Source organism: Pleurodeles waltl, chromosome 1_2 (genome assembly GCF_031143425.1).
Source record: "Pleurodeles waltl isolate 20211129_DDA chromosome 1_2, aPleWal1.hap1.20221129, whole genome shotgun sequence".
NCBI classification, from domain to species: Eukaryota; Metazoa; Chordata; class Amphibia; order Caudata; family Salamandridae; genus Pleurodeles; species Pleurodeles waltl.
The window spans coordinates 72,978,399-72,985,611 of record NC_090437.1 but is presented as its reverse complement, the minus strand read 5'-3'; the positions used below and the strand labels follow the sequence as shown (position 1 = coordinate 72,985,611).

At 50.7% G+C, this 7,213-nt stretch overlaps 1 non-coding gene across 1 annotated transcript; it reads left to right on the top strand.

Annotated features, from left to right (window-relative positions):
- The first annotated feature begins 5,972 nt into the window (after positions 1–5,972).
- Positions 5,973–6,126, top strand: LOC138257425 (5.8S ribosomal RNA). Its single transcript, XR_011198370.1, has one exon. It is a non-coding gene; the product is annotated as a 5.8S ribosomal RNA (ribosomal RNA).
- Positions 6,127–7,213: the final 1,087 nt, after the last annotated feature.

Below are 7,213 nucleotides of genomic sequence, written 5' to 3'. Positions count from 1 at the left end.
GAGCTGCTGGTGTGGTAACTTTGGGGTTGCTCTGAACCCCCAACGGTGGGCTACCTTGGACCCAAACTTGAACCCCGTAGGTGGTTTACTTACCTGCAAAAACTAACAAACTCTTACTCCCCCTAGGAACTGTTGAAAATTGCACTGTCTAGTTTTAAAATAGCTATATGTGATTTATGTGAAAACTGTTTATGCTATTTTGCTAATTCAAAGTTCCTAAAGTACCTACCTGCAATACCTTTCATTTGAAGTATTACATGTAAATCTTGAACCTGTGGTTCTTAAAATAAACTAAGAAAAGATATTTTTCTATACAAAAACCTATTGGCCTGGAATTGTCTTTGAGTATGTGTTCCTCATTTATTGCTTGTGTATGTACAACAAATGCTTAACACTACTCCTTTGATAAGCCTACCACTCGACCACACTACCACAAAATAGAGCATTAGTATTATCTCTTTTTGCCACTATCTTACCTCTAAGGGGAACCCTTGGACTCTGTGCATACTATTCCTTACTTTGAAATAGTGCATACAGAGCCAACTTCCTACACTCATCGTGTGTTTGTGTTCAACTGCTATTGATGCATGACTGTGGATTACATTCCTTACAACATTGTACCTCGTTCCATTTATTTATCCCCCTTCAGGTGACATCTCCGTTTCGTTTGCAGTCTGCTTGCTGATTTGCCTGTTGGCATAGTTGACAGTGGATGTTAAAACAATATAGATGTACTTACACACCTGCTTGTGTATCCCACTACATCAGTTACTTTGAAATTATTGTTGAGTAGACATGTGTATACTTTTGTTGTTCTGTAACAAATTTGGCAATACAAACAATAAAGCGACATGCACCATGGCTTATGATAACAGGTGTTTATTTAGTGTAGAAGTTCACAGTCCAGAGGAGTGGGGTAGTCCTCCAGGTGATGATCAGAGTGGGCTGTCAACCTGTTAGGTTCATAGGTCCTGTGTCCATTTGCGTCAGAATGATGTGACCTTGGTATTGGACACCCAACAGGGTGTGACAGTGGCACACAAGGGTAACATTCTAGAAGAGGGATCACTTCCTGGTGGGAGGATTGGTCTTGGCCTGAGGTCCTGCAGGATGTCTAGATGGGTGACCTCTTTTATGGGGGAGGCTCAGCTGCAGGGGTAGGTGTGCTGGTGTCCTGTGGGCCCTCTTGCTCTGCCTCCATTCCAGTAGCAGGTACTGATGTTGAGGGCAGTGGTGTTGACTGACTACTGGATGGGGCCTGCTGTTGGGTGGAGAATGTGCACAAGATGCTGTTGAGTTCCTTGAACTCCCCTAATATGGAGGCCATGGTGGCACTTTGTGCTTGCCTCTGCTGCCTGGCCTCCTGGTGGCATTCCTCCTGCAGCCTTTGTGTGCCCTGCAAGGTGGTGAGTATCTGGCTCAACTGGTCCTGGGTTTGCTGGTAGGCTCCCACGACTCTGGAGACGGCCTCCTGGCCAGTCGTGTCCTGTACCTGCCTCGTCACTTGTCCCACGATTGGCCTCCCACTTGCCCTTGCCCCCTGTGCCTGTGCCCCTGGTGCAGTGTGCCCCCCTCCGACTGACACCAGAAACGTCATTGTCTTGGGTTTGCACCCTTGACTCCTGCCCCTGTCCTGTTGGGCACAATGATGATTGATGTGACCTTGGTGTATAGTTTACATTTGTCTTGTTACTGTCATTGCCATGTACTGATGTGCATTCCTACCACATATTGGTGATAGGGAGTGACATGCTTTAACGTGCAATTGCAGAGATGTGATATGGATGTTGCAGTCAGTCAAGGGTAGGGAGTGTTGCATTGTGGTAGTTGTGGTACTTACTGCTGTGTGAGGCATACATGCACTAAGTGGGGCTGTGAGGGAATGGTGCCAATGGGCAGCTGTGGCAATCAAGGGTGGGTATAGGCCCAATAGTGGGTTTGTGTATGTTTGGGTGGTTTGAAGCGGTGAGCAGGTGGTGGGGGTACATGCTGTGCACAGGGACATGGTGGCAAGTGGGTAGAGTGGACTTACCAGTGTCCAGTCCAGTAGCAATTCCCATCAGCCCTTCCGGATGTAGTATGGCCAGGACCATCTCCTCCCACGGTGCCGTTTCTGGGGGAGGTGGTGGGGATCCTCCATCAGTCCTCATGACGGCTACTTGGTGCCTGGAAGCCATGGCCTGTACCTTCCCCCTAAGGTCTTTCCACCTCTTCCTAATGTCCTCCCTTGTGCGTGGATGGTTCCCCACTGCATTCACCCTGTTGACTATCCTCTGCCATAAGTCGTTCTTCCGGGCTATAGATGTCTGCTGGACCAGTGCTACAAACAGTCGCAGCTCAACTTTGACCATTTCTTCGACAATTACCCTGAGCTCCTCTTCTGTGAATCTGTTTTTTTTTGTGGTGCCATGGTGGGTGTGTTGTAGGTGGGGGTGTATGGTGTACAGGGATTGTGGGTGTGCTGTTTGTAGTTGTGAATATGTGTAATGGTATGTGTTTGTGGTGTTTGTGTGCAATGCTATGTTTGATGCGTGCATATTATGATGGTGCCTGTGGTATCTATGTGCAGTGCCTCCTTTCAGTGTGCTCTTCTCTCTCTCTGTCAGGGTTTCTAGTTGCAAAGGGTTCTGGGTGTGTGTGGGGGGGTGTTTTGTAGAGCTGTGGACAGGTGTTTGTATGGTGTTATCCCATCTGGTGCAGTGTTAATGCGGTGGTAGCTATTTTTTCCCAGCGTTGGTTTGGACCGCCGTGTTGGGCTCGTGATGCTGATTTGTGACTCCGAATTTGGCGAGAGGTATTTTCTTGGCATGGCAGGGGTGGTGGTGCAGCCGCCTCCTTCATACCGTCGTTTGGGCTGACAGTGTTGCTCTTTCAGTCCATTTTTGGCAGTGTTGTGTGGGTCATTCGTAATGCGGCGGTCTTCACTCCGCCATCGCTCATGGAGTATCGGCTGCCGTTTGCACGGCAGTCTTCAGTAATGATCACCAAACTCAGAATGAGCACCTCAGTGTTCATAACTTCAAACTGCCCTGGATAGCCCAATGAGGGCTGATTTGAGTCTTAAATCCTGCTCACGGTTTCAGGAGGCTGGATACGTTCTCTAGAAAGTTCCCCCTCTATTACTCAGTGTGCATGTATTACAAGAATGGGTAGTAATTTGGCAGGCCCAAGGTGAATACCCCATCATCCTGGTTTCCGTTTGGACCCCAGAATGGATTGGGGAGTCATCACCTGCAAACCTTGAATAAGACGCCCCGATCAAGCCCCTGGTCAGAGTTCTAGCTGCCACTGGGTTGGGCGTCCCCATCCCTGAGCTGCCTTATCCAGAATGCCATATAACAAAGAGGCCACGGCAGGGATCCGCAGACCAAAATGAGGTCTCCCCTGCTTGTTTGGTTCAGAAGTTCTGACTGGTCCCCAAGACAGGTTCCCAGCGGGCCCAGGATGGAAACCAAAGGCCCCAGGCTCGTGTCTACAGCCCAACATGTTACAAGTAGGTCTCCCCTGCTTATTCAAATTCAAAAGCTCTTACCAGGCCTTGGGTCAGAGCCCCAGCAGGCCCTAGGTTCCAGTCTCTGGCGTGCTGTTTCCCAAAGTGCAGTGGACAGGGATCTGCAGGGCCAGGGTGGACTCCCAGGCTTGTCTGGGTCCAGAAGCTCTGGCAGAGCCCCAAAACAGGGCCTTGTTGGGCCCAGGGGTTGAAGCTCCAGGCCCTGGACACCGATTGCAATTCTGACATGTCGCAAAGTGCTCAGAATGGCATCCTTATGGCCTGTAAAGGTCTCCCCTGCTTGTCTTGGTTCAGAAGCTCTGACTGGCCCCCAGTTAAGAGCCTTGGTGAACCAAGGATGGAAGCCCCCCGGCTCTGTGTTTCTTTCTCCGGCTCGCTGAGTTTCAAGATGCTCGGGTGGGGTCTCAAAGGCTTGGGGAGGACTCCCCTGCTTGTTCGGATCCAGGGTCTCTAACCAGGACAGAGCCCCAGTGGACCCAGGGGTGGAACCCCACGGCCCTTGGCTCTTTTCTCTGACCCACTGTGTCACAAATTGCTCAAGATGGGGAACATACAAACCCAGTGTGGTCTCTCCTTCTTGTCCAGGCCTAAAGGCTCTGACTAGGTCAAGAGTCAAAGCTCTGGTTGGCCCTGGGGTAGAAGTCCTGGCCCTAGGCTCTATTCACTGGCTCTGGGCTCTGGTCCCTGGCCCGTTGTTTCCCAGAACACCATGGACAGGGACCTGCAGGGCCAGGGTGGTTGTCCCTGCCTGTCTTAGTTCAGGAGCCCTAAGTGGGCCCTGGGTCAGAGTCCTGGTGGGTCCAACCATGGAAGACTCTGGCCCAGGGCTCTGTTCCCTGGCCTGCTGTGTCTCAAAGTGCTGCCATGTCTCAAGGTGCCCAAGAAAAGAATCTGTAAGCCTGGGGAGGCCTCCCAGCTTGATTGGGATAAAACGCTCTGACTGGGCCCCGAGTCAGAGGTCCAGCTGGCCCTAGGTTGGAGGCCCCTGGCTCTGGGTTTCCTTAACAAGCCCACTGTGTTGCACAGGATGAGGTCCTGCAGGGCTGGGGAGGTAAACTTGCTTGTAGGGGTTTAGAATCTCTGACTGGGTCCATGCTCCATGGGCCCGCCCCATGCCCCTTTTACCTGATACCCAGCTTGGACTCTGACAACCTGGGCCTTAGAATCTCTGTCTCCTCCAAGGGTGACCAGAATTATTTTTCAGAAGAAACAGTGCAACCAGATGGCCGTTCATTGAGTCTGAGAATCTGGTGGCTCCAACACTCTGGCATCTGGTCATGCACAATGAGTTACTATGTCGTGTCCAGGTGGTCCTGGATGTCTGATGAGCGTTCTTTTGATTCTTCAACCCCAGGCAGGGCTCCAGGTGGTCGTGTACATTTTCACCAACAGCCCCCTCTATCACTCGACGTGCATAGATTATAAGAATGGTGGTAGTCTTGATCTGGGTTATTAGGAGCAGAGTCCTCGGGACCCCATTGTTGCCCAGTTTTCTCGGCGGGGTACCAACAGAGCCGGGCCTGGGTTGGGCCCAGGGGAGCCCCAGAGGACCTGAGTTTGCAGCCTCCTACCAGTTCTGTCCAACTGACCTTTCTTTAAAGCCTTGCTTCTTGGAGAGTAGGTAGGGAAGCTAGCACTGCACACAGATTGAGTGGAGTCAGAAGCATTGGGGTGGAAGCCGGCCCACTGTGTCACAAAGTGCTCACTACCTGGTCCTGAAGGCCAGGGGAGGTCTCACTTGCTTCTCTGAGCTTTGATTGGGCCATGGGTCAGGGCTTTGGAGGCCCTCTAATAGCCTCTTGCCTGATTCCAGGCTCGGGCTCTGAGAACCCAGGCCGCAGAGTCCCTGCCTGCTCCAAGGGTGAGTGAAATCCTTTTTCAGAAATCAAAATGCAACCAGATGGCTGTCCTTCGTGCCTGGATATCTGGTCATGCACCATGCATTCCTGAACACACCTAGGCATGACCGAATTGCAGTGTTTTCCTGGTCAGTGACAGTGTGGGGGAACCTGACAATTCTCATCTTGGGGCCCCCACCAAGGCAAGGGGGACCCCCATCCCACTGGCATGACTCAGAGCTGCCTCCTAAACCGGGGACCTGCGACATGCAGGGGTCAGGCCTTGGCTCCCACCAGCCCTAGTGACTGGAGAACCACTTATGTGCATGGGGGCACTCTTCCCTCATTACCAGGTACCTTATAAACTGGTTCCATGTGGCAAGACTGAGGTTTAAAGACTTGTGAGGCCCTGTCTGGGAGGGCCAGTGGTGGAGCTTTCTTCCGTGGGAGCCTCTCACTTACCTGCCTGCCGTGGTGGTGGGGTGGGGCTCCAAAGCCAAGAAGCCAAATCATGGTAACCATTTTCTGGGCTGCCTCACTCCATAAACAGTGGATGGCTGGTGTTGACTTCCTCCTACCTCACATGCACCTGCATGCAAGAGAACATTGCAAAAGTTGCCTATGACTTTTGGCAATGGATCACTTGGCTTGTGCGTTGAAAAAGAACGCAGCTAGGTGTGAGAGCTAGTTTGAATTGCAGGACACATTTATCATCACCACTTTGAATCCACCTTGCGGCCCTGGGTTCCTCCCAGGGCTATGCCTGTCTGAGGGTTGCTTGAACATCAATTTCTATTGGGTTCACCAAGGATGTGGTTGGGCCTGTCGCATGGGGCTTTGTTTCCTTTGTTCTACCTAGGTCAGACCCCTGATCACCTATCGCAGGGCCCCGCCCCAGCCCCAATGCAGAGGTAATCTGCATGTGCACTTTATCTTCCCTGCCTTGATTAGTGGTGGTGCCTGGTCTGCTCAGGCATAGAAATCCTGGGGTGCCTGGCTGTGGGCTGTGTTTTATGTGTGACTGGCTATGATGTCTCATGGCTGTCCTCATGCTCGTCCTTGGGTGCCCACTCCTGAAGCTCGGAGAGTCCCCTGCTTGCCTGCCGGTTCTGGTTCCTATGCTGGCCCCTGAGGGCTTTGGGATCTGGGAGTAGGTGTGCTCGTGTCACCCCCACCTCTGCATGTGAAAGAGGGTCCCCTCCTACTAGCACCCATGGAATTGGTCCGAACCCACACCATGCATGGTGTTCAACTACGTCCGAAGATCACATGTGGCAACCCACTGAATTTAGAAGCAATTGTTGGTAGTTAGCCCACTTCGCATTCTCAAGATTCCTAAGAAGCACTATGTATGTGACCAATAGGTTCATCAAAGTTTATACCGATGTATTCAAAATAATATACTAGACAGCCTGCTACTGTTGATCATACTTTTAATGCCTGTTGCAAATTGGGATAAAACACGTATCCACATGTAGTTTGATCAATCTTCATTAGCCATCTCTAGCATTCTTGAAATTGCCAATGGTTTATTACAAAGGTGGAATACAATAATTCAATCCAGTGGTTTAAATCACACAATGCATTTCAGGTTCAAAAAACCTTCATCAGGGGTAACTACAACAAAAAGACAAAAAACTGAATACATTTATAAAACTGTATTACATGCAGGCACTGATTTAAATATGTGCTAATGCGTGCACTTACTTGAATATCTTCACAAATTGCTGTGAATGACGGCAAATGCTCATGCATTCTCTAGCACCCTAATACTCTGCGTGCATGCTCTTGGAAATGGTAGTGTGTGCCTTGGATAAGCTTCCAACCAAGAAGCAGGTCCCCACACTACTGAAAATGTAAAAGG